The sequence below is a fragment of the Ochotona curzoniae genome, unplaced genomic scaffold (genome assembly GCF_017591425.1).
Source record: "Ochotona curzoniae isolate NIBS_2020 unplaced genomic scaffold, NIBS_Ocur_1.0 contig_520, whole genome shotgun sequence".
NCBI classification, from domain to species: domain Eukaryota; kingdom Metazoa; phylum Chordata; class Mammalia; order Lagomorpha; family Ochotonidae; genus Ochotona; species Ochotona curzoniae.
The window spans coordinates 1,646,548-1,673,738 of NW_024466457.1; the positions used below are offsets into that span (position 1 = coordinate 1,646,548).

The 27,191-nt window shown below is 47.3% G+C and overlaps 1 non-coding gene and 1 pseudogene across 1 annotated transcript; both read left to right on the forward strand.

The window, feature by feature from the left end:
- The first annotated feature begins 11,274 nt into the window (after positions 1 to 11,274).
- Positions 11,275 to 11,378, forward strand: LOC121162354. The gene has a single exon (XR_005884784.1). It is a non-coding gene; the product is annotated as a U6 spliceosomal RNA (small nuclear RNA).
- A 5,076-nt stretch (positions 11,379 to 16,454) lies between these two features.
- Positions 16,455 to 22,417, forward strand: LOC121162287 (annotated as a pseudogene).
- The last annotated feature ends 4,774 nt before the right edge of the window (positions 22,418 to 27,191 follow it).

A 27,191-nucleotide genomic window follows, 5' to 3' on the forward strand; every position in this document is an offset into this window, starting at 1 on the left:
CATGCTGGTGTAGGGTCCCAAAGCTTTGGGCCGTCCTCAACTGCTTTCCCAGGCCACAAGCAGGGAGCTGGGTGGCAAGCAGGGCTGCCAAGATCAGAACTGGTGCCCATATGGGATCCCAGCGTGTCCAAGGTGAGCACATTAGGTGCTAGGCCCTATCATATTAATTTTAAGCTGTACAAATTAAAATTGCTATGGGATACAATAGTTACCCAGCTCAAAAAATTCTGGTGATACAGCTGTGTTGCGTGTGACTAGGGAACAGGCACTGGAAATGTTGGCATGAAGGTTACTGGAATCTTTTGGAGGACTCTGAAAAAGACCCAGTGTTTCTCCTGCACCTGCCATAAAGCAGAGTGACATGAGGACACTCAACTGCTGAGAAGCTGTTTGTAATCAAGGAATAAAAATGGGTTGCATGCTATTTAAAGGATATACTTTTTTGGAAAATCAGATTTACAGAGAAGAGGAGATACAGAAAGATATTCTATCCACTACTTCATTCCCTAGTGACTGCAATGGCCAGTGCTGAGCTGATCCCAAGCCAGGAGTCAGGGAGCTTCTAGGTCTCCCACGTGGGTGTAGGGTCCCAAAGCTTTGGGCCATCCTTCACTGCTTTCCCAGGCCACAAGCAGGGAGCTGGATGGAAAGTGGAGAAGCCAGGATACAAAAAGGCACCCATATGGATTCAAGGCTTCCATATGCATGCAAGGCAAAGGCTTTAGTCGTTGGACTACCACCCTGGCCCTGCTGCATGCTATATAGGAAACTGTTTCAAAATGCCTGCTGGAACCATACAAAAAAATATTGTGTAGTTTTAAAATTGAATGAGGAAACCCCTTACGTGTTAATATGTAGCAAAATCAAGATATATTGTTAAGCAAAAAGGGTGAATCTCAGAACAGTGTCATGTTTGCTGCCTTGTGTTTGAAAAGAATTGGAGTAGGGCCCTTGTGGTGGCGTGGTGGCAGCGCTGGCGTCCCATATGGGTGCTTATTCCTGGACTGGGAAAGCAGCAGCACATAGCTCCAGTGCCTGGGCCCCTGCTGAAGCGGGATGAGCTCCTGGCTTTGGCAAGTGGTAAGCTCTGTTGTAGTTAAGCTCTGTATTTACTTACCTTACATTTATATTTGTTTTTAAATAAATCCAGTTTGAAGTCTTTCCCTAAGCTCATTTCCTTCCTTCCTCAGAAGTACTCCTATGCCTGCATATAATGCTTATTCTTCCTTTGAATATTCATTTTTAAAACATATTTTATTTCTACTGGAAAGTGAGATTTATGGAGAGAAGGAGATAGAAAGGTCTTCCATCTGCTGGTTAATTTCCCAAGTAGCTGCAATGGCTGGAGCTGAACCAGTCCAAAACCAGTAGCCAGCAATTTCTTACGGGTCTCCCATGTGGGTGCAGGCTGCCAAGGCTTTGGGCTGTCTTCTACTCCTTTCCCAGGCCACAGCCAGGAAGCTGGATGAGAAGTAGAGCTGCTGGGCCCAGCGTGATAGCCTAACAGCTTAAGTCCTTGCCTTGAACACACCAAGATCCCATATGGACCCAGGTTCTAATCCTAGCAGCGCCACTTCCCATCCAGCTCCCTGCTTGTGGCCTAGGAAAGCAGTTGAAGACGGCCCAAAGCCTTGGAACCCTGCACCCATGTGGGAGATCTGGAAGAACTCCTGGCTCTTGGCTTCAGATTGGCTCAGCTCCAGCTGTTGTGGCCACTTGGGGAGTGAATCATCGGACAGAAGAGCTTCCTCTCTGTCTCTCCTCCTCTCTGTGTATCTGCCTTTCCAATGAAGATAAATAAATCTTAAAAAAAAAAAAAGAATTATTTTTATTTATTTGAAAGGCACAGTTACAGAGAAAGAGTAATAGAAGCAAAGATCTCCCATCTGCTGGTTTAATCCCTAAATGGCCACAACCTGTGGGTTCGGGGACCCAAGCACTTGGGCCATCTTCCCTTGCTTTTCTAGACCCTAAGTAAGGAGCTGGATGAGGGGTAGAGCAACTTGGATTGGAACTGATGCCTCTGTGAAATGCCAGCGCTACATGTGGAAGTTTTAACTTATTCCGCTACAATGCCAACAACCTGAATGCTCTTAAAGAGTACATATTACCACTTATAGGACTTAATACAACATATGTCTGTATCCATAAGCAATGTGTTACATATTGTCCTTTTCATTTTGCAGTGTGCTTTTTTTGCACTTCAGGTTGTTTAAAAGATTTACTCCTGTTGATGCGTGCAGCTTTTGTTTCTTCCCTCAAGCCCCTGGTTAGAACCTCAGTGATGGCCTGTTTCTCTCTCTCTTTTAAAGATTTATTTATTTTTATTGCAAAGTCAGGTATACAGAGAGGAGGAGAGACAGAGAGGAAGATCTTCCATCCATTGATTCACTCACCAAGCGACCTCAACAGCTACAGCTGAGCCGATCCGAAGCCAGGATATGAACCAGCACCCATATGGGATCCTGGTGGTTGCATGGTGAGAATTTAAATTCTAGGCTATCATACAATGCCCCAAAAGTTAAAATATTTTAAAGCAATTCAAACATCATAAGCACTTTATATATATTTGTAAAATAAGGTGATTATTTATAAATAAATAATTTCTATTCCTTTCCTATCCAGTTTTCTGTGCCATTTCATTGGTATTACTCTAATAAATGCCATATATATAAACTTTTTTTGATTCAACTTGAGGGTCTCATGTTGTAACATGGGAGTTCAGTATGTTTATATTCTCTTTTTTTTAAATATATTCTCTTTTTTTAAATAAGATTTATTCATTTATTCAAAAGAGACATATCTTCCAGCCACTGATTCACTCCCCTGATGACCACAAAGCTCAGGACTCGGCCAAGCTGAAGTCTAGCAAACAGGATCTCTGGCAGGCCTCCCTCTTGGGTCAAGAGGAGCCCAAGCATTTGCAGGATCATCTGCTGCCTTTTCAGGCACATGAGCAGGGAGCTGGATTGGAAGTGAAGCACACACAGGACCCACACCAGCCGTCCGTTATGGGATGCCAGCATCACAAGCAGCAGGTAAGTCCACTATGCATAACACCAGCCCCTGTGTTTTTGTGGGGCTTTTTTTATGATTGATTTATTTTTATTGCAAAGTCAGATATACAGAGAAGGAGACACAGAGAGGAAGATCTTCCATTCCTTGATTCACTCCCCAAGTGACCACAATGGCCGGTACTGCACTGATCCGGAGCCAGGAACCTCCTCCAAGGCTCCAAGGCTTTGGGCCATCCTCCACTGCTTTCCCAGGCCACAAGCAGGGAGCTGGATGGGAAGCAGGGCTGCTGGGATTAGAACCAGAGCGCATATGGGATCCTGGGGCATTCAAGGCGAGGACTTTAGCCACTAGGCCACCGCCATAGGCCCTTGTGGGCCTTTTTAAAGATTTATTTTTATCCTTATTTGAAAGTTTTTATATATATAGATAAGGATAGTTAGAGAAAATCTATCCACTGATTCATTCCCCAAATGGCCACAATAGCCAGAACTGAACTGATCTGAAGCTGGCCAGGAGTTTCTTCCCGGTCTCCCACTTGGGTGCAGGGTCCCAAGAACTTCAGCTTTACTCCACTGTCTTCCCAGGGCATAAGCAGGGAGCTGGACCACAAGCAGAGCAACCAGGATATGAACCAGTACCCATCTGGGATACTGGTACCACAGGGCAGAACCTTAGCGAGCGGTGCCTGTATTTTCATTTATATAGCTGTTGTAATATTGTATAATTTAGGGCCCAGCGCAGTGACCTAGAAGCTAAAGTCTTCACCTTGAACGCACCAGGATCCCATCTGGGTGCCTGTTCTAATCCAGACAGCTCCACTTCCCATCCAACTCCCTGCCTGTGACCTAGGAAAGCAGTTGATGACAGCCCAAAGCCTTGGGACCCTGCACCTGCCTGGGAGACCTGAAAGAGGAAGTTTCTGGATCAGTGCAGCTCCAGCCGTTGTAGTCACTTGGAGAGTGAATCATTGGATAGAAGATCTTCCTCTCTGTCTCTCCTCCTCTCTGTATGTCTGCCTTTTCAATAAAATTGAATAAATCTTAAAAAGAAAAAAAAAAAGACTGGAGCCCAACACGATAGCGTAGTGGTTAACATTTTCGCCTTGATTGCACCGGGATCCCGTATGGGCACTGGTTCTAATCCTGGCAGCCCTGCTTCCTATCCAGCTCCCTGCTTGTAGCCTGGGAAAGCTGTTGAGAATGGCGCAAAGCTTTGGGACCTTGTACCCATCTGGGAGACCTGGAATAGCTCCTGGCTCCTGGCTTTGGATCGGCTCACTCTGGCCATTGTGCCTGCTTGGGGGTTGAACCATCAGACAGAGGATCATCCTCTCTGTCTTTCCTCCTCTCTATATATCTGCCTTTTCAATAAAAAAAAAAAGAATCTTTAAAAAAAAAAAGCAAAAAGGAGAAATATTTAAAAAAAAAAGACTGTATAATTTAAACTGTTGCCTATTGTTCATGTTTCATGGACTTACAGGTTTTTTTTTTCCTTTGCTGTTGCAAATAATGCTGTAAGAAATCCCTTTATTACATAATTTCTGTCACATATGTCAGTATATCTGTAGAATAACTTGTGGATATGCGATTGCTGGATGGAATATATATGCATTTGTAATTGTGCTTGCCCATGCCAAATTGTCTTGCATAGGAATATGATAACCATCCCTACAGGATGTGGCTTGGCACTGTGTAGCCAAATTGCTCTTTGTCAGTCTGTTAAGTGAAAAATGGTATTTCACTATAGAGTTAATTTGCATTTGTATTAACTGGAGTTTAGCATATTGAATGCTCTTTATGTCTTCTGTGAATTTTCTCTTGCTTATTTGCAATTGGATTGTTGGTCTTTTCTGTATCTCTTTGTGCCAGCATTTTAAATATGAGAGAATCAGCCCTGTGTTCTATGATCTGAGCTGAAATATATTTCTTACAAAGTCTAACATTGGGGATCAGCCTGTGGTGACCCAGATTAAACTGCAGCCTGAATTGTCACCATCACATATGAGAGCCCTGGTTCCAGTCCCAACTGCTCCACTTCTGATCCAGCTCCCCACTAATACATTGGGGAGACAAGTGATTGGGTCCCACATGGGAGACCCAGATTGAATTCCAGGAACTGATCTCCCTCTGACCCCGCTCTGGCTGTTGGTGACTATTTCGGGAGTTAATCAGTGAAGGAAAAAAAAATTGTCTCTGTTTCTCTCTCTTTCTGTCACTCTGCCTTTGAAATAAATGCAGAGGGGGCCGAATGCAATAGTGTAGTGGCTTAAGTGTTTGCCTTGCATATGCTGGGATCCCATATGGACGCTGGTTCTAATCCCGACAGCCTTGCTTCTCATCCAGCTCCCTGCTTATGGCCTGAGAAAGCAGTGGAGGACAGCCCAAAGCCTTGGGACCCTGCGCCCACGTGAGAGATCTGGAGGAGGCTCCTGGCTCCTGGCTTTGGATTGGCTCAGCTCCAGCTGTTGTGCTCATTTGGGGAGTGAACCAGCAGATAGAGGATCTTCCTCTCTGTCTCTCCTCCCTCTCTGTATATCCATTGTTCCAATAAAAATAAATAAAAATCTTAAAAAAAATAAGAATTTAAATAGGAAGAGTCTCATCTTTAAAAAAAACAGATGAAGAAAGGAAGAAATACATAAACCTTTAAAGTCTGAGCCCTTCCTTTTTAAATCAAGAAAAATGGGGTCTGGCCTTTTAGCTCAGCTGTTAAATCCTCTACCTCCAAGTACAGGCACATATTGGTGCCAGTTCATGCCCATTCAGCTTCCTGCTTGTGACCTGGAAAAGCAATGCAAGATCCTGCATCCATGTGAACGACCTGGAAGTAGCTCCTAGCTTCAGCTCAGCTCAGTTTCAGCCATTGTAGTCATTTGGGGAAGTGAACCAGCTGATGGCAGACCTTTCTCTCCGTCTCTTTGTAAATCTTCCTTCCCAGTGAAAATACTTTTTTTTTTTTGAAAATCAAGAAAAATAGTGGAAAGTGATCATTGCAGCGATCTCAAATGTTCACACATCTTTTCTGCTAAGTAATAAGAAGCTGCACTCTGGTCACTGGTTATGTGCTAAGCACATCTTTAACTTTGTACTGCCTGGTAGATAATTTTACACACATAGTATAAATTAAAAAAAAAAAAACTGCTGAAGAACACTGGGACTCATTCCTTCAGCAAGTCCTACTGCATGCAAACCAGGACGTTGCTTTAGGAATACAGCAATGAATAAAACAGATTGAAGTCCTTATGGGCTTGCATTCCGGGGGGCGGGGGAATGAATAAAAAATAGTAAAATAAAATAATTTTTTTTCTGGTAGTGCCATTATACAGTTTTTAAGTATAGGGATTCCCTCCCATTCCTTCTCTTTTCTCCCTGCCTATCCTCCCACCGTTTTCCACCATATTATTACAGTAATATAGTCCTTTAGTATCACAAGTTTGACATTCTGCTGTTTATATTCATCATGGTATTGTAAGTATAGACAAAGGTAGAAAAGCTAGTATATTATTGAGGTAGATTTAACTGTCACTGGGGGGACTTCTCTCATTCAGCAGTAGAGGTACATACTGCGGGTATCTTCACTTCCAGGTATGCTTGTCCCCATTATACAGTTCATCTTTGAGAATATATGTATATATTTGTTCTCCTATATATCTATTTTGTATTTTGCAGGAATGTTGCCTTATATCAGAGAGAACATACAATATTTGTCCTTTTGAGAAGGGCTTAGTTCACTGAGCATGATGGTCTCCAATTGGGACCATTTTGTTGTAAATGATAGAATTTTTCTCTTTTATTAAAAAAAAAAAGGTTTTATTTATTTTCATTGGAAAGGTGGATTTACAGAGAGAAGGAGAGACAGAAATATCTTCCATCTGTTGGTTCACTCCCCAATTGGCCACAGTGGTCAGAACTGAGCCAATTTGAAGTCAGGAGCCTCCCCGTGGGTGTACCACACCGATACAGTGTCCCAAGGCTTTGGGCCGTCCTCCACTGCTTTCCCAGGCTGCAAGCAGAGAGCTGGATTTGAAGTGGAGCAGCCAAAACACAAACCAGCATCAATATGGGATACTAGCACTTGGAAGCGGAGGATTAGTCAATTGAGCCATTGCACCAGCCCCAAATTTCATCCTTTTCAGTGGTTGAGTAATATTCAACAGAATAGATACATCACAGTGTCTTTCCATTCCCCTTTCAGTGGACATCTGGGTTGTTTCCATGTCTGTTGTGAATTGTGCTGCTATAAATACAGGGTTGCAGGTCCCTTTCTCATATGCAAATTCCACTTCCTTTGGATATATTCCCAGGAGCGGGATAGCTTGTTCTCGCGGTCATTTGAGAACTCTCCAGACTGACTTCCATGGTGGCTGCATTTGCCTGTACTCCCACCAGCAGTGGAGTAGGTACCTTTCCCCTCCACATCTGTATGCAGGTGTTGTTAGTAGACCTCTTCCATCCACTGGTTCACTCCCTCAAGAGGCTGCAGGGGCCCAGTGCTTGCAAGGTGAGGAATTTAGCCACTAGGCTACCACACCAGGCCCTCAAATAAGTTTTGAAAATCTTCTTTGAGGGTCTGGCACAATAGCCTAGTAGCTAAAATCCTTGCCTTGCATCCACTCGGATCCCATATGGGTGCTGGTTTGTGTCCTGGCTGCTCCACTTCTTTCTAGCTCCCTGCTTGTGGCCTGGGAGGGCAGTACAGGATGACCCAAAGCCTTGATACTCTTCTCTGACATGGGAGACCCATTAGAAGCTCCTGGCTCCTGGATCCAAACTTCAGATTGGCTCAGCTCTGGCCATTGTGGACACTTGGGGCGTGAATCAGCAGACACAAGATCTTTCTCCCTGTCTCTCCTTCTCTGTGCAAATCTCACTTTCCAATAAAAATAAACACTTTTTTTTAAAAATCTCTTTGGACCAGTGCAGTGGCAGAGCAAGCTAGGCCCAGTTGCATTGCTAGCATCCCTTATAGATGCTGATTCATGTCCCAGCTGCTCCACTTCCAACCCAGCACTGCTTGTGGCCTGGGAAAGCAGCAGAGGTTGATTCAAGTCTTTGCACCCACGTGGGAAACTCGGAAGCTTCTGGCTTTAGATCAGATCAGTTCTGGCTGTTGCAGCCATTTGGGGAGTGAACCAGTAGATAGAGGATCTTCCTCTTTGTGTCTCTCCTTCTCTCTGTATACCTGCCTTTCAAATAAAAAATAAACCTCAAAAAAAAAAAAGACAAGTTTTGGCCTTGGAGTCCGGCGTTTCTAATTCCAGGTTCCTGCTCATACACACCGTGGGAGGCGGTGGGTGTTGCCTCAGCTAGTTTGGTTTGTGCTTCCCAGGTGGGAGATCTGTGAATATCTGCTAAAGCAAGCCATTGTTTTTTCTGTATTGCAAATAAAAACGAATAATAATAATTAAATCTCCCTCTGGTTGCTGAATGGAGAATGTGCTGGGGGAGATGTAAAGAATTGACTGTGGTAGTTCCGAGTTTAGACCTGCCAGCAGGCCCTCCAGGCCCTCCAGGTAACCAAGGGTGAGGCAATGGTGTCCTTTGGCAAGGACAATCTGGTGAGGAATGTCTGCTTTATTGTGTACAGGTTACAGCTGTTTTTTTTTTTTAAGATTTATTTATTTTTATTGCAAAGTCAGATATACAGAGAGGAGGAGAGACAGAGAGGAAGGTCCTTTGTCTGCTCATTCACTCAGCAAGCAGCCGCAATGGCTGGAGCTGAGCTGATTTGAAGCCAGAAGCCAGGAACCTCCTCCAGGTCTCCCACATGGATGCAGGGTCTCAAAGCTTTGGGCTGTCCTTGACTGCTTTCCCAGGCCACAAGCAGGGAGCTGGATGGGAAGCAAGGCTGCCGGGATTAGAACCAGTGCTCATATGGAATCTTGGTGTGTTCAAGGTGAGGACTTTAGCTGCTGGACCATCGCGCCGGGCCCCAGGTTACAGCTTTTAAAGGATAAGAAAGGGGAGGGCAGGAGGGTTTCTTCCCGCAGAAACTCCCCCCCCCACACACACACACACAGACACAGTGAAGAACCTAGGTATTTTCTGCTTTTGTAATTTCTGCCTTACTTGCCTGGCTGGGGGCTGTGTGAACTCCAGGCCAGAGTCTATGTGACACCCGGCAGGACACCAGGCAGGTCACATAGGCCGACCACTCCTCAGGAAGGAGTACCTGGTGTTTGATAAGATTCACTGCCCTATAGCTCATCAGTTTGCACCTTTTGAAAGTTGCTTACTTCAAACCCACCAACAGAAGCCTGCCAACGTGACTGTAAATTGACCAATCATGACTGTATAATTAATAGCCTTAAGTGTATAAGAACCCTGTGCTGTTCAACCTCTCTTTTCCACCCTGCTATTCCTGCTGCAGCCTCTGCTGCAGCTGCCCCTCCCCCACCAGCCCTGCTGGGTGGTAGGGGTGGGGGCTGGGAGACCTAGGTTAGCCTGAATAAATTGCCCTTTATACGTTAGTACCGACTTCAGACTCAATGATTTTCTGGGAATCTCCACACCCGGCACAACAGCAGAACCTGTAATTGGCTATGCACGTCTATTTTCCTCTACCGTCCGGTCATGTTCCACGTGTATCCCCCTGACCTTGTAACCGTGTTGGAGATCACACTCCACGTGTAGGCCTGGGCAGAGAAGCTCTGAGCCACGCCCACCCGGTAGCAGGGCAGGGTCCTGGGGCGATTGCCCACTTAGCAGTGTGGACAAGAAATGAGATGAACTAGGAGAGAAGCAGGGATCGGAGGAAAAGGTGTCGTTTGAGGACAGAGTTATTATAGGAGTGGCATGCACCTATGGGAAACTTCTGAAACCGTTCCAGCTTTTTGGTTGGACCAATTGGATGTATGGTGCTGACCCTGAAGGTGCTGGGGAAGCTGGGATGTGGAACCAGCGGACACTGGTTTGTGGAGGCACGAGGATCTATTCCTGAGCAGTGCATTAACCACTGGGGACCTGGGGGACAGACGCAGGCAGCCTCAGCGCCGGGCTGAGGTGTGGGGTGGGGGGCCTCGATGAGGTATTCTAGGGAGACAAGGAAGAAGGTCCGGGTGCAAACGCCGGTGAGCCGTCGACACTTCTAGGTCAACAGTGCCGCGGGCGGGGGCGGGGGGGGGAGGAAGACGCCGCTACCGAGCGCCGCCAGCCCGCCGCCGCCATCCTCAGGCGGGTCCCAAGGCCGAGACGCCCCCGAGCGGAGCGAGAATAGGCTGCACAAGATTGTCCTTCCCGGCGCCCCGTAGAGCGCGTCTCGCGGCTCTCCCAGGGCTGCAGGGGTGGAGCCTGCAGGAAATTTAAACCGAAGCCGCGGCCGAGGGCGCCTGGCGAAGGGTGTCGGAGTCGTTCGGGGACCGCCCGGCATCCCGAGTCTGAAGAGCTCATGGAGTCCGCGCGCCTAACCCGGAGGCCCTGAGGAACGAGTACGGAGGCCGGGAAGGAGCCGAGGGCCTGGATGAGCGAGCCTGGAAAGGGTACGGAGGCCGGGAAGGCGAGAGAAAGGTGTGAGGGGAAGGCGGAAGGGGTCGTCCCGAGGTGCTGAGGAGAGGGGAGGTGGGTGCAGGCATCGAGAGGCCGGGGAGGGCCGGAGCAAGGGCTCGCAGGCGTTGGCGAGCAGCGCGAGGATGGAGATGGGATGTGGGGGATCAGGGTGGACGAGCGTGAGGCTCGCGGTGCCCGAGGTTGCGGGGGACGTCCGAGGCAGGTGCTGGAGCCGCTATTTGGTCTTCCTCAGGCCACAATTCCTCCGGGCTGGAGAGCTCCATGGCTGAGAGGCGGCTCCGGGCAGCGGACCCAGGTGGGTAAGAGGTGCCAGGGGAGTGGCGGGGGGGGGGGAGCCTAGGCGGGAGGTTTGAGCACTGGGCCACTTAGCGGTTTCGGGGGATGCGTGCTTGGCAGAGGGATGGCTTGGAGGAATTTGTGGTATGAGTGAAACCGGACTCAGCGCTGAGCAGATGCACAACCTTTTCACGGTTGTTTCTACCGTACCTTGTGAAGTGTGACTGCGGATGGGCGCTTGAGCTCGCTCTGAGGTGTCCTGGGCCGCTGGTTGTGCCTAAGTTCTTCCTTGTCCTTCCTGCAGAGCTTTCTCTAGGAGTGTTTGCAGAACAAGGCATGCATTTCCTGAGGCTTGTGTATGTGAGGGGACCTTTACTTTTGTATTCTTGAGGCAACATGTTATTCCCTAAACACGTTCAAAAGCTACTGTGCTTTATTCTTGCAAAAAAAAGTAGATGACTTGAAGAGTGTCGTTGTGCTTGCTTCAGCAGCGCATATACCAATATTGGAACAATACAGAAATTAGCCTGGCCCCTGCTCGAGGATGACATGCAAATAAATGAGGCGTTCCATATTTTAAGAAAAAAGTGTTGTTGATCAAAATCTTGTTCCTTTGTAACTTGCTTTTCTGCTTATGAGATTTTTCAGTTTATTTTTATTCTTAAAATGAATTATAACATGGTGTTACCTACATTCGGCAGGAGGGGAGGGTGTGTTTCTTCCCACCTGCATGGTTTGTTTGGCCAGAATCCATCCTGGAAAGCCGGACATGTGGGAAGCTCTCATCCTTCAAGCCCCTCCTTCCCACTCCCTACTTGCAGTCATTTACAGTTCTTCTAGCCTTAGCTTCAACTAGTTAACATTTCTTCTTTTTCTTTTTTAACTTCTTAAAGATTTTATTTATTTATCTGAAAGGCAAAGTGACAAAGATCAGGAGGGAGAGAGAATCTTCCATCCACTGGTTCCCTCCAGATGGCCACAACAGCTGGATCCAGGAGCTTCTTCTGGGTCTCCCTTTTGAGTGTCAAGCGCCCAAGCACTTGGGCCATCTCTGCTGCTTTCCCAGGCACATTAGCAGGAAACTAAATTGAAGTGGAGCAGCCGGGACTCAAACTAGGCGCCCATATGGGGTGTCAGCAGTGCAGGTGTCAGCTTTACCAATTACTTCACAGTACCAGTCCTCATTCTTATTTCTTTTAAAATACATTTTATGTATTTGTTTGAAGCACAAAAAGAGACAAAGATTTCCCATTTGCAGGTTTGCTCCCAGATGCCCATAATGGTCAGGGTTGGGCCAGGCCAAAGGCAGGAGCTTGGAATGCAAGCGCAGTCTCCCCTGGGGTCCAGCACCTGCTGCCCCCAAGACTACACAATAGGAGGAGCCTGGGACAGGGCACATATTCTCAGGGCTGGACGTCCTGAGGTAGAAAGGTGTCCCAAACAGGGCCTTACCTGCTATATATAGCACAGTGCCGGTCTACTCCAGCCTTTTTTAAAAAAAAAAAAAACACAATTTATTAATTTGAAAAGCAGACTTATGGTGAGAGATTTTCTGTCTGCTGGTTCACTCTCAAAGTGTCTTCAACATCTAGGGCTGAGCCTGAATGAAGCCCAGGGGCTTCTTCTACGTCTCCCACATGAATACAGGGGCCCAAGTACTTGGGCTGTCCTCCTCTGCTCTCATAGACTGTTGGCAAGGAGCTGGATCAGAAGCAGAGAAGTTGGGATTGGAACCATTGTCTATATATGATGCTGGTTAACCTGCCAATGCCCCACTTTTTTTGTTACTTAATTTTTGTTACCTAATTAGGGTGGGAAGAGTTGAGGATTAGGGGAAAGTGAATGAGAACATTGTTTCCAATTTTTTTTCTTCCTATATCTAAGGGGTTAAGGGGAGAAGCCACACCCACCCCAGTATCCTAACCACCCCAGTACCCAGGGATGGGGAACAGCCACACGATGTCATCCCAGGGTCCCAGATGTGGAGCATGCTCTGTGGGTTTTACTCAAGTAGTTTTGAAAGTTCTGAAATGCTGTTGATCTTGCTGCTCCAAGGATGAGAATCTTTCCAAGATCCATTGGCTGACATAGTCCACCTTAGCGTCTCCATTTGCACAGATATTTGCTGTCATTGCTTGACTGGGGTAGTTGCCCAATTCTGCCCTCATCCTCTGTTGTGGTACCAGATGTTCTCTGCAGGCCCAATAGGCTGTCATATCCTCTGTGTACATTTGGGCATGCCATTCACTGCTCCATCTTAGCCACTGAGGAGGCCCAGTTCTGACACATGCACTCCATGGTCAGACCACAGATCCTGTTATTCTCCTCATGGTTGGAGTTATGAGTCCAGCGGCTCAATTGGGGAGATCCCCAAAGAAACTTCATCTGAAGTGCTGGAGTTCGGAACTCGCGAAGGGTGTATGGATGAGGCACAAAGAAGAAAGATGGACCACTAGAATTTCATCATAATGGACAATGCAGGAAAGCTGTCCGCTTTATTTATACAGAATCAGTCAAACTCTGGCTCAGACTTTTACGTCATGGTCAAGTGGGTATTTCTAAAGATAACTCTGCCATTTGTTTCACCTAAGACTAGGGTGTTATCCACCTGGCACCGTGGCTAGGAAAAAGTTCTCAATAGATGGTGCATATCAATCAGTAACACATTCCTACCACAATCCTCATTCTACAGCTTAGTCTTGAGTTAATCAAGGAAGAAAAGACTTCACAGAAGGAGGGACATAAAGATCAAAGAAAGAGGGAAAGAATAGATTCCCACTTACATCTGGGAACAGAACACCCTTGATATGGTCAATGGGGGAGGGAAAACCCTAAGCCCTTTGGCTAAAACAGTATCAGTCCCATCAACTTCCAAGCTCACATCGGTAGTAAACATTAACTCCACAGAGGCAGACAATGCCTAAATAGATTATAGAATTCTCAGTGGAGTTGTCCGGTGTCCATGCAAAGGGAGGCGGAGCTGCATTCAGGTAGTGTAGAGACATCCGCCGGGCCCTGCCAATCAGCGGGAAGTTCCTTGCAGCCCTGCCTGCAGTGGAACAATACTCTTCACACCTTCCTGTCTTCCACACCCATCACACAGACCCCAGCACTGAAGTGACCCCAGACCTGACCCTTGTGTGTGCTTGCCAGGACAGGGTCTGGCTCTCTTCGTCACCCATATCAGCCTGCACATACAAGGATGGTTGCAGTTGGTTGGTCAATTCTGTCTCCAGCCCCATCTCTTATACAAACCAAGGATACTGCAACCAGCTCAACCTTGGTCACCACACACTTGGCCCTCACAAACACCAGCAGGAACTGAAGTCCAGTCAGACAGACCCTAATAACCCCCACCAAGCCCGTTCCCAGCCTGGGTTATTGTGTGTGCTGATATATGCAACAGATTGGTTCAGTCTGTCCCATATTCCATTCAGCTTTTGTACACATCAGTGGACATTGATGCTTAGCTCAACCCAACCAACCCCACATCCAGCCCACACTCATGCTGGTGAGTGCCACTGCCTGTTTAGCCAGGCCTGCACCCAGCCCTGGTTCTCATGCTCACAGGTGGCCATTAGAAAGATGCTCACAGTTTCCCTACTGAACCAACGCCTAGTCCCGGATCTGGCATGTTCCAGGTGGTTCTGCAATCTAGCTTGACAGGACTTGTCTCAATACCCAGCACCTGCTAGCTGACACTGCAGCAAATCCTGACCAACCTGCATTTACTCTGGCTCATGCATACATGAGTGGATACAGTCGGTTAGCCCAGCCTTGCTTGCCCCCAACCCAGTTCACATGCAAGGCAATCAGTATTGTAGTCCTGCCCAGCCTGGTCTGCTACCTGGTCCCAGTTCTCACACTCAGCAGTGGGAACAGTGACCCAGCAGGGAAGCTTGCACTGCCCCCCTACTAGGCTCACACACATACATACACCTTAGGTCTCATGTGTACTGCAGTCCAATCTGGTATGGCCTGCCTCACCTCAGCATTTCCTGGCAGGTGCTACAGCCTGGCCCAGCCTAGCCTGCCCTAGGTTCCAGCTCATACCAGTGGGTGCTTGAGCGTAGCCCAGCACAGCCAGCCCCCAGTCCTGACCATAGTGTGAATTGGCTGGTGTTGCAGCTCAACCTGGCTTGTCCTGCATCCCATCCTGGTTTTAGATTTGCTAGTGAATGTAATGAACTGACCCTGCCTGGCTTGCCCCCTACACCTGTGTTATAGCCTGGCCTGGTCTGGGCTGCTCCCAGCCTTGGTTCTTGTGCTCACCTACAGGGACTGTGTCTTGACAGAGGAGTTCCCCAAGCTCTTCTATCATGTTTCCTGCTAGTGGCAGATTTCATGCATACTGGTAGGTCCTTGGCCCAGCCTGATTTAGTCCACCTCCTTTCCTGGCAGAAACAATGGCCTTGCTTTGCCAGGCCACACCCATTCCAATTCTTACTGTTGGGTGGTACATTCCAACCACACCTGATCCATGCCCAGACCTAGCTCTCATGTGGTTCAGTGGGTGCCAAGAGCTAGCCCAGCCTATCCTACACCCACCCTAGCTCTCATGGGCACCAGCGAGTACTGGAGTCTAGCCCGATCTGGCACACACCTCAGACCCAATCCACACCCATGCTGAGGGACACTGCAGTCATGTTCAGCCCAAATCGCCTCCCCCATTTTAACTCACATGCTCACTGCCAGGATGTCAGTGGTTGCTCTGACCCAGCCTGGCATAGCCCATCCTCTGTTGTGACCTTTGCCATGGGATGCTGCAACCTGGCCTGGCCTGGCCTACCCCCAGTCTTAGGTCTTGCTGGTGAGTACTACAGTCTAGCCCTACCCAGTTTACCCTATCCCTGGCTCATGCAGACTAGTAGGTGTGTTAACCTAGCCTAGCATGACTAGCCTGGCTCCTGCACATGCCATTGTGCTAAGGTTTGGTCCAGCTCTGTCTGGTCCACTTCACCACAATCCCATAATACTAACCCACAACATTTGCTGATGATTAGAGCTGCCTTGCCTACCCAGTCCTGAATCACATGCTCACCAGTGGGAGGCGCTACAGCCCACGAGGGAAGTTTCCCAAGTTCCCCCACCCGACCCACTCCCAGACCCAGATCTCACATGTGCCAGCAGGTGCTAGGCTCTTACCCAGCATTGCTTACCCCCTCTAGCTCAGCCTTTGTGTGAGCTGGTGGATCTATAGATTTTTAAATATTTACTTATTTTCCCCTTTTTCATCTTCACCACCACCCCTTCCTATTCCTATCCTGCTGGATTAAAGAACCTCCTAAAGTACCTCATCACCTCTAGTGCTTTTGGCTTAAGGTGAAAGAGGACTTGGCTACAGGAATCGGCTGTACAGCCTCAGGGTGGAACGCTCCTGGGCTGGGGGAATATGGGCAGGCTGCCTCTCCTGGAGGCAGGGAGACATGCACTGTAACTGAAGCTCAGACTGACTGCCTTGATGGTGAGCAGCAGTACACATCTTGGGGCAACTCAAAAGTCACCAGGTAAAGCCTAAAAGGGGAACTAACACAAGGACCAAAGGGTATTGTCACCTACCTGACAGCTATTGTTGACTTCATAATGCCAATTACAGTCACCTAAGAAACAAAGGCATTGATCAGGATTATTAAACAAAAAAAGTGAAGCTTTGGTATGAATGAACAAACAACCATACAGGAAATGACCAAAGAGTGGACCAATGAGCATGTGAAGAAATGGGTAACTTGAAGAGCAAATTTTGCTCAGGGAAGAAATGATAGGGTTGGTGCTGGAGGAATTAAGTGAGAATGATCTGAAAGAGATTGGGTTACCATGGGGCCCAACATTTCTCATAAAGCATATTCATAAAAAACTGCACAATAGCACCCCTGAAGGAGACAAACAGGATTCTGAAAAATCAGATCACACAAAACCCTCCAAGAAACAACAGCAAAAAAAAAAAAAAAAAAAAAAGCCAACAGAAAATTAAGAAAGAGAAAATACCCACACCTTTCCAATAGTGATTATATTCTCCAGCAGACCAGAGGTCGCGAAGAACAAGAATCAGTTCTTACAAAAGCAAAATCACTGGATGAAGTAACCAGTGCTGAGGACGAGAAACAGAACACGCAGCAAGCCGATAGTTGTGTTGTATGCCCTGTCCCTTCAACCAGTGCCATGCCAGCACCATCACATAGAACATTACATTCTACAACCTGAAACAGGACCACTCAGTCTCATTGACCCAAGATACGAGTTGAAAGCTCTCACAAACACAGGGGCAGCCACAGAACAAGACATTACAATGAAATTTAGCCATGAGGTCTTCCGATTTGCATCAGCTTGTGCGAATTCATGCACCAATGGTACTATTCATTTTGGGGTCCAGGTCAAACCCCATGGACAAATTGTTGTCATGAATATCAGCGGTAAAGTTGCCCTCTTTGGACCTGGTGCAGTAGCGTAGTGGTTAAAATCCTTGCCTTGCATGCGCCAGGATCCCATATGGGTGCCAGTTCTAGTCCCGGTTGCCCCACTTCCCATCCAGCTCCCTGCTTGTGGCCTGGGAAAGCAGTCGAGGATGGCTCAAATCCTTGGGACCCTGCAGCTGTATGGGAGTCCCAGAAGAAGCTCCTGGCTCCTGGCTTCGGATTGGCTCAGCTCCAGTCATTGCGGCCATTTGGGGAAGTGAACCATTGGACAGAAGATCTTCCTCTCTGTCTCTCTTCCTCTCTGTATATCCACCTTTCCAATAAAAAATAAATAAATCTTTAAAAAAAGAAAGATGCCCTCATCAATCACTTCAATGTCAAGACTGAGAAATATTTTGAAGAAAACGAGGTCAGAATGGCCAAGAAGTGTATTAGGGAGCCAAGGTTTGTGGAAGTCTTGTTGCAGAACCACATGCCATCTGACAGATTTGTCATTGAAGTCGACATTATTCCAAAACACTGTGTGCAAAAGTAAGGTTTTATTTATGTTAAAATGCAGAGTTGTAAACACAAAATGTGGAAGCAGAACCAAGAATATTCACTATTATCAGGGAAGGGGCTAGCTCGAAGGATATTCCCGCCAATGGCAGGCAGCGAGATGTTGACTTCAAAGCCTTTACAGAAAATTTAGAGGCACTGATAGCATCTAGAAAAGAGGCTGAGAAAAATACATGATAGAACCAATAGAGAGGGAGATGGAGGGATTGAAGCCGGTGAAGCTTCTCGTGGGCAACACGGACTCACTGGGTACATACTGCAAGTGGTTCATCCTATCAAACAAACGCCGCCCACATCAGATAAAGCACTTAGATTTTCTAAAGGAAATCGTATTGTTTTCTGTGTTGGAGTTTGATCCTGTATCTGGGATGAATGGAGTGGCCAAAGCATACAACGAAAGCTAGGTAGCCAACCTTCAAACCAGTATGAAGACCAGTAGCCTGGCAGAGAAAATTCGGCCCTGAAGCTTTTTCAGCAGCCCCACTGGATCTTCGGTAATGACAGGTCGGACCTCAAGAGTGAGGCTTACAAGCCGCTTGGACTACGTTTGTGGCAAAGAGAAAGAGCTTCTGAAGTCTGGTTTTATTCCTCACGGGTAAAATATGGAAAGAGGACGATTTCTGGTGGTGTCTATGTTGCTTTCTTCAGTAGAACAAAGTCTGGGAGATTCCCTCATTGAAACTTTCTGTGATTTCTACTGAGCTCTCGGAGGAAAGAAAAACATGCTGTGTATCTGTATGCACTTATCAACAGTGGAATGGTCTGCTGAAAACCAGACTGAGGGTGGTGCATGAATTATCCAACCACAGCGTTTCCACTTTAAATCTAGAATTGGTATACAGTACAATCCTTAAACAAAATGATAACGCAGGACCCTGCACAGTGGCCTAGCAGCTAAAGTCCTCGCCTTGAATGCACTGGGATCCCATATGGGCACCGGTTCTAATCCCGGCAGCCCTACTTCCCATTCAGCTCCCTGCTTGTGGCCTGGGAAAGCGGTTGAGGACATCCAAAGCCTTGGGACCCTGCACCCACCTGCATGGGGAGACACAGAAATGCTCCTGGCTTCAATTAGGTGCAGCACCAGCCATTGTGGTCACTTAGGGAGTGGATCATCAGGCAGAAGATCTTCCTCTCTGTCTCCTCTCCTCTCTCTATGTATCTGACTTTGCAATAAAAATAATAAATAAATCTTAAAAAAAAATGGTAACTGAATTGCAAGAAGATTTTTGCCTTCTTATGGTTTTCCTCAGTCATCCTAAAGAAGAACGAAGATACCCTGACTGCTCCGGAAATGCTCTGCGCAAATGAATGCAGAGACGCAGGTATAGAGAAGGATGTGTCTAAATTCTTAGAATTTTTAAAAACACTGATTTATTTATTACAAAATCAGATATGTAGAGAGGAGGAGACATAGAGAGGAAGATCTTCTATCCGATGATTCACTCCCCAGTGACCGCAATGGCTGGTGCTGCTCCAATCTAAAGCCAGGAGCCAGGAACTTCCTCCAGGTCTCCCATGAGGATGCAGGGTCCCAAGGCTTTGGGCTGGCCTCGACTGCTTTCCCAGGCCACAAGCAGGGAGCTGGATGGGAAGTGGAGCTGCTAGGATTAGAACCAGCGCCCACATGGGGTCCCTGCTTGTTCAAGGCAAGGACTTTAGCCGCTAGGTCACCGTGCAGGGCCCTAAATTTTTAGAATTTAAAAAAAGTTTTTGTTCTTTCTCCTGATTACTTTCTTTTTTTAAAAGATTTATTTTCTTTTTATTGCAAAGTCAGATACATAGAGAGGAGGAGAGACAGAGAGAAAGATCTTCAGTCTGTTGATTCACTTCCTAAGCACCTGCAGTGGCCAGAGCTCAGTTGATCCGAGGCTGGGAGACCAGAGCCTCTTCCAGGTCTCCCATGCAATAAATGGTCCCAAGGCTTTGGACCATTCTCAACAGCTTTCCCAGGCTACAAGCAGGGAGTTGCATGGGAAGCAAGGCTGCCAGGATACGAACTGGTGCCCATATTGGATCCCAGTGCATGCAAGGTAAGGACTTTAGCCACTAAGATACTGCACTGTACTCTAAATTCATAGAATTTAAGAAATCCAATGAAGAACACATCTATCGAGGGGCAAGGTGTCCTAGTGGAACATCTATTTTTCTTCTGAAAGTTATTCATCAGCTTTTGTGAAAAGGGACAGATTTGAAGACCTTAAGATTTTAATACAGTGCAGTTTCCAACTCCAGCATTTGCAAAAATCATCAATCTTTATCATCATTCATGCTGTGGAGGTACTTCTTTGGCTGTGAATGTTCTCTGGTACCTAAAGAAAAACTTCAGGCAGGTGTGCCATGCTCAAAAACGGTGCGAGTGATTTTGGAGAAATTGGGGAACAAGTGGCCAGTGTGATCACCTATAAAGCAAGCAGCCCTTGGGAATACATCCCCGCACTCCTCCTGGTGGGTGATTTTGAAGAGCAAGAAGACATCTACGTTCTGCAGAATGCATTCAATTTCATTTTAACAGAGAAGGACTTGTGGTATCAGAAGACATTGGTTATCATCTTATGAGATCCCAGGATCCAGACAAAAAGTGTCAAAATAAATAGTCAGCATTGCACTAAGTCCCAAGGATCAAAAAGCTTTTGGGGCCAAACTGGAGGAAATTGAAAAGCAGTACAAAGACTGTGAAAGCTTTCATTCCTTTATGATCATGAAACGTATTTTAAAAACATAGTCAGGAACATCCTAAAGGGACAGAACATCGACAGCAAGGAAGCCCAGCTCATTTCTTTCCTGGCTCCCCTCAACACTTAACGTGACTGATTCCACAGTTTCAGGGTCACGGTGTGAAATGTATCTAGGGATCAGATCCACTAGTACACCTTGGGAACCAGAAAGCCTAGAGGATAAGACGGGCATGTAATCTACCCTGCTAATAACAGAAGTCTGAGAACATGGGAGATACACAGGTGTGCGTGTCATCCAGCCACTCCTTGCTATTTGCTGCCTTGAAGAACTGGAAGAAAACACCAGTGGAATAAACATCACATTGCACTGAAGGTATTAGATGAAAACTTGTTCTATGAGTCTAGCATAGGAAGAGACAAATTTCAACATGATGTGCAGACTCTGCTGCTGACAAGACAGCAAAGGAGCGTGGAGATGTAACTGACACTTTGTTTTCCCCATTAATCGAAAATTGACAGAACAAAGAAATCAAAGAGGTCTTGACTGCAGGAAGTGGTCAATTTCCACAAAATCCGTTCCTCTGTGAAGTTTTTGCAAGACATTTCTACATTAAAGAGAAGAACTTGGGCCTGGCGCGATAATGTAGAGGTTAAAGTCCTTACCTTGCACGCACCAGGATCCCATATGGGTGCCGGTTCTAACCCTGGCAGTCCCACTTCCCATCCTGCTCCTTGCTTGTGGCCTAGGAAAACAGTCATGGATGGTTCAATGCCTTGAGACCCTGCACCCATGTGGGAGACCTGGAAGAAGTTCCTGGCTCCTGGCTTCAGACTGGTGCAGCGCTGCCCATTGCAGTCACTTGAGGAGTAAATCATCAGTTGAAAGATCTTCCTCTGTCTTTCCTCCTCTCTGTATATCTGACTTTGCAATAAACAAAATAATTCTTTAAAAAAAATTTAAAAAGGGCCCGGCACAGTGGCGCAGTGGTGAAGGTCCTCGCCTTGCACGCCCGGGATCCCATATGGGCGCCGGTTCAAATCCCGGCAGCCCCGCTTCCCATCCAGCTCCCTGCCTGTGGCCCGGGAAAGCAGTCGAGGACGGCAAAAAGCTTTGGGACCCTGCACCCACGTGGGAGACCCGGAAGAGGCTCCTGGCTCGGATCGGCATAGCATCGACCGTTGCGCTCACTTGGGGAGTGAATCAATGGACGGAAGATCTTCCTCTCTGTCTCTCCTCTCTGTATATCCGCCTTTCCAATAAAGAATAAATAAATCTTTTTTAAAAAAATTAAAAAAAAAAAGCAGAGAGTTCTTGCTGTTGAAGGACTACAGGAGAAAGCTAAAAGGTTGGAGAGCTGATAAGATTTCTGTATTCCTGTAATATCTCAACCCAAACCATGAAGAGGCCTCAACCACCATGGAAAATATAGTGGCTGCAGATGAACCTCCTGTTGCAGCACAGCTCCAAAAAACAACTGATATAGGACAAACTCAATTTCATTCTGGCCAACATTATTCTCAACTATGTGAAATCCAACTCCAAGCTCATTCAAATTCTGAACATGCTTAAAAAACATCTCCGAAAGATGTTGCAACTCGTAGGTCCCAGTTACCAATATCCTAACCCTTCTTTCTTGGCTCGCCTCCTGTTCTGGTCAGAATATCAAGAGCTGGATGAAGACTCCAAACAAATGGAAATGTTCATTTCGTGCTTAAACAGGTCCTTCCGGGTACATCACAAGCGCATGTGCAGATCCGAGCAACCCAGCACCCACTTCCCGGGCAAGAGAAATGGGCTCCTCTGCCTGGTTCACAAAGCCGAGATGGAGAAGCACTTCAGTAAGAATAAAGACACCAACTCCTTCTGGCAGAGTGGAGATGTATGGAAGAAAAAAGAAGTCAAATGCCTCTTGTAGGTCTCACCAGGCAGGCCGAGGGCAAGCTCATCTCCATTGAGTTTGGGACAGAGGACAAAATTTAAACTCCTGTGATACCTGTATATTCAGGGCCACTTCAAAGCAGCAGGAACACTGACAGTGTCCTTAGGGCACAAACCTCCTGGGATACAATCCAGAGGTGATTTAAGGAGAATCAGTGGTTCATGAATTTATTCACATAGCTCTCTGCTTGCGTTCCCTGTCTCCATATCCATGTTGTTTTTGTAACATTACAGGTTTGTCTCTTGGATTTTGCTTTAGCCTCTTGAAACTATTTATACACCTGATTTTTGTTTTGTAAGAGAAGGAAATGTGTCTACACACAAAGCTTGCCACTTGGTAGAGGTCAGTAAAAATTGTCTTAAATGGAGAAAAAAATGTACTTATTTTCTTTTATTGTTATTTTATATTTTTAACAATTTTTATTTTTGATTTACTCATTTTCATTGAAAGACAGATTTACATAGAAAGATCTTCTGTCCACTGGTTCACTCCCCAAGTGGCTGTAATAGCCAGAGCAGAGCTGATCCAGAACCAGGAGGTTCTTCCAGATCTCCCATACAGGGACAGGATCCCAAGGCTTTAGATCATTCTCCACTACTTTCTCAGGCCACAGCCAGGAGCTGGATTGGAAGTGGAGCAGCTGGGATACAAACCGGCACCCATATGGGATCCCAATGCTTGCAAGGCAAGGACTTTAGCCACCAGGCTACTGAGGCGCAAGGAGCTGGTGGATGCTGTGGCCCAGCCCATCCCACACCCTCTTGGGTGTGCCTGTGGGTACCACAGCCTGGACTATCCCAGCCTGTTCCCAATCCCAGTACAGATGAGTATCACAGGGTTCCATGGTCGTGCCTATCTCAGCTCAGAGCTAGGGATGACCATTTCTTATCTTTTTTTTTTCTTTATTTTTGACAAACTTTACATAGTTGATTAGGGCACAAAAGTCAAGGGCTACAGGAAAGTGGGTAAAACTATTATTTCCACATTTTTTTTTTTTCTGTGCCTGGGATAAAGGGAGAAGCCTCACCCAGCCTCCTACCCACTGCAGGTCCCTGATATGGGGCATGTTCCAAGTGTCCTGCTCAAGTGGTTTTGATAGTTCAACAGTTATGAATTGCTGCCATTTCGCCATTCCAAGCATGGTGAGGTTGCTGCAGAATCCACTGATTGACATAGTCCACCTTAGAGTCTCCATTTGCCCAGTTTCTCACTGCCAACATATGGCTGGGGTAATTGATTGATTTGCTCTGTCCTCTGTTGTGGTACAGGTATCCTCTGCAGATTCTGATGGACTGCCATATCTTCCATGTGCACTTGGATATGCTGTCCACTGCTCCCTCTGAGCCTCTAAGGAGGCTCGGCTCTGATACTTGCACTCCATGGCAGACCATGGAACCTGCACTTCTCTTCATGGTTAGGGTTCTGAGTCCGGCAATTCAATGGAGCGGATCCCCAAAGAAACTTTGCCTGAGGTGTTCCCAGACCAGATTCTAGTGTGTACTTACCAGTACAGGACCCAACACAGTCCATCATCCCCAATCAGCTGGTGGTTGCAGTTGTTGAGTCAGTTCTGTTTCCAGCCCTGTCTTCCACTTGAACCAATGGGTGCTGCAGTCCAGCCTGATTCTGCCCACCACACACTCGGCCCTCACACAAACCAGTGGGAGCTGCAGCCTAGTTGGGACAGCTCCCAGTAACCCCCACCAGGCCCACTCCTTGCCCTGGTTCCCGTGCTTGCCAGTATGTACTTTAGACTAGTCCAGTCTGTCCCACATCCCATTCAGCTCTCATGCAAGGGATGACCATCTCTTGAACAAACCAGTGGAAATTGCAGTTTCACAGGGGTGAGCCACTTATCCCTGACAGAATCTACGACCAGAACTGATTCTGTCATGTGCTAGTTAGTGTCATGGCTCAACCTGACATTACCCATCCCCTATTCCAGCACTCACTAGCGGGTACTGTGATCTAGCACTGCCAGGTAGGCTCCTGCCCTAGCTTTAGTGTGTGCCAATGGGTGGTGGTTGGCTGTAGTCCATGCTAACTGGCCCAGCTCAGGTCTCCCACATGGGTGGATGCATTGGTCTGACCCTCCAAAACGCTGAGCTAGTGTGAAGCTGGGGGCCAGGAGCTTTTTCTGGGTTCAGGGTCCAAGAACTTGAGCAATAAACAGGGAAGTGGAAAAGCTGGAACTCAGCTGGCACCATAGGTGGAGGCTTAGGTTGCTGTGCCACTACTCTGGTTCCTCTGTCACTCTGTCTTTGAAAAAGAGAAAAGGGCTCAACGTAATAGCCTGGTGGCTAAAGTCTTCACCTTGCTTGTGCCTGAAGACTGTATCGGTGCCAGTTCTAATCCCTATGGCCCCACTTCCCATCCAGCTCCTTTCTTGTGGCCTAGGAAAGCAGTCTGGGATGACCCAAAGTCTTGGGACCCTGCATCTGCATGGGAGACCTGGAGGAAGTCTCAGCCATCTCGCTTACCTGCAAGTTTACCGGCCTTGTTGGTGGAAGTCTGTTAGAAGTCATTCCTCACCTGCAACATACTCCCTCAGCAGTCCTCCCTCCCACACATCTCCCCACTCACTTTCCTGAGCAATCCACAGACCTTGCGCCCAGGAGTGCATGGGTTCCCCAGTCCAGTCTTCTGAAGCATAGTCTTCCAGTGGGGTGAAGCTGGCCTGGAGCTCTGCCCACCCATTAGGGACCCAAACTCCTGGCACATATGCTTAGCTGGGACTTTACCTCTCTGCCCACCCAAGCTCCAAGTCCGAAGTTCTCCAAGCCCGGTCCACCAGCACACCAGGCCAGCATGCTAATCTAGGGTTCTCTCCTCCCATCCCCCAATCTCGCCTGGAACCAAGCACATGATGAAGCTCCCAGGCTCACTCCACCTGCCTGGGCATGAGCCCCTGGGTCCCTACAGACCCTTGCTGACATCATTCCCCAGACCCCCGCCTGCAAGCCCACACTCCATTCCCCCATGAGCCCTCCCACACCAGCACAAAGGCAGGTTCCCACACCAGCACCCTTCCACACACTTTTTTTCTTAAGATTTATTTATTTGAAAGGCAGAGCAAAGAGAGGGAAAAACAGAGATCTTAACCCACTGCACCATGCCACCACTGATTCTAAGCCCTATTCTTTCTCTTGCACACTTATTCAAAAGCTGTCTCGAGTTGTCATTGCCTCCCTTACCAAGTGGATAGTGTGATGGGGGGTCCTCGCTCAGGTGCTTGCCCACTCCCCTGACCACTTGTCCTTTTCACGTACTCAAGAGCCTGGTCTTCCCAAGTTGGGCTCCAGCTCTGCTGAGAGGCCCCAGGCCCCTGCTATGGCCCTGCCATCAGGCCGATGGGGACTCACTCAGCACAGCTGGGAAGTGTCCTCCAGCTGGCCCCCACCTCTTGTCCAGCCCTCACCCCACCCACCCAGACCATGGCTTTGGGATCCTTCTCATTTTTTCTTAATTTAGGGGATCCCCTGGATTTGGATTCAAAGGAAGAAGACAGCAGCAGGTGGAATGTGTTTTTCTTATTTGTAAGCAGAAGTCAAGGAAATGAATTCGGAGGAAGCTATCTGGAATAGGGGCGCAGTGGCGAGCTGGTATCCAGCAGGCACTTGCAGGCAGCCAATCCAGATGCTTCCTGCCAGGCTCGCCTGCCTGTTTGGTGCCTGTGATGGCACATCCATTGCTGACTGTTCTGAACAGCTCCAGCACCATTTTACCTGACACAAGTCGCAACATTTTATTGACTGCATCTCCAATACCCACAGGATTTGTTCTCATCACTGTCTCAGCAGTGAGAAACAGAGGTTCAGATACTGAGACTGGCTGGCCCAAGCCCATAGGGCTGCCCCGCTGTACCCAGAGCCCAGGTGGGCTCACAACAAAAGTCTGTCCTGCCTCCAGCCTGTGAAGGTCAAAAAGGAGGAGGTTTGTAGGACCAGAGTTGAATGCCTGTGGCTGATACCAGCTGATGGGAGGCAGGCTCTAGCATTAGGACGGAAGCATAGGGTGTAGCTCAAAAATCGCCCCCATAAGTGGTTCTTCGTACAGCCAGGGGGCTACAGGTTTACCAGTGAAGTAGCAGCTGACAACGTGAAGCAGGACAGACGGCAGTAAGGTACATGGGAGTCAGCTTCAGAGTGCAGCTGTAGAGCTGAGAGGGCAGGTGCCTGCGAGTGCCTGCCGGACACCAGCCTGCCACCGAGGGCTGGAGGAGGGGAAGAGTTGCAAAAGGTTTTGTAAAACATCCAAACCTTCGTTTTAAGGTCCAGAAGTTTTCTTAAATGGTGTTGTCTGCTATGGGTCAGTTTTTCTATGTGACATGTCTTTTAATATGTAGTTTATAATAATAAGGTGTATTTTTAATTCAGAAAGATTTCCTTGAATTATGTAATTTTTAGGATTCTTGGCTTTTGTTTGTTTTTTGGTTCTTGTCTCCTGGAACCCCTGTCTGTGTATTAGAACTTGTCCATCTGTTGTCAGTGCTTGGTCCTTTCTCTTGAATCCCTTTTTTTTTTTCTCCCTCTTCCAGTTTTAACTTTTTATTATGAAAATTTCAAACCTTCAACAAAGTCTAAAACTGTTTATGGGAAGGTTCTAGTCCATACCCCTTGACCACTACAGTCACCCACTTGTCTCCTCACTTGCCTTTTTCTCTCTGTCCAGCTTTATTTTTTTTTCTACATTTCAAGTAATTGATAGACATTAATATATATTCCTATGAATGGTTTACCATGCATCTCAGTGACCGTATTCCATATTTGCTTATAATTTTTTTTTCCTTTTGAGGTAAAATTG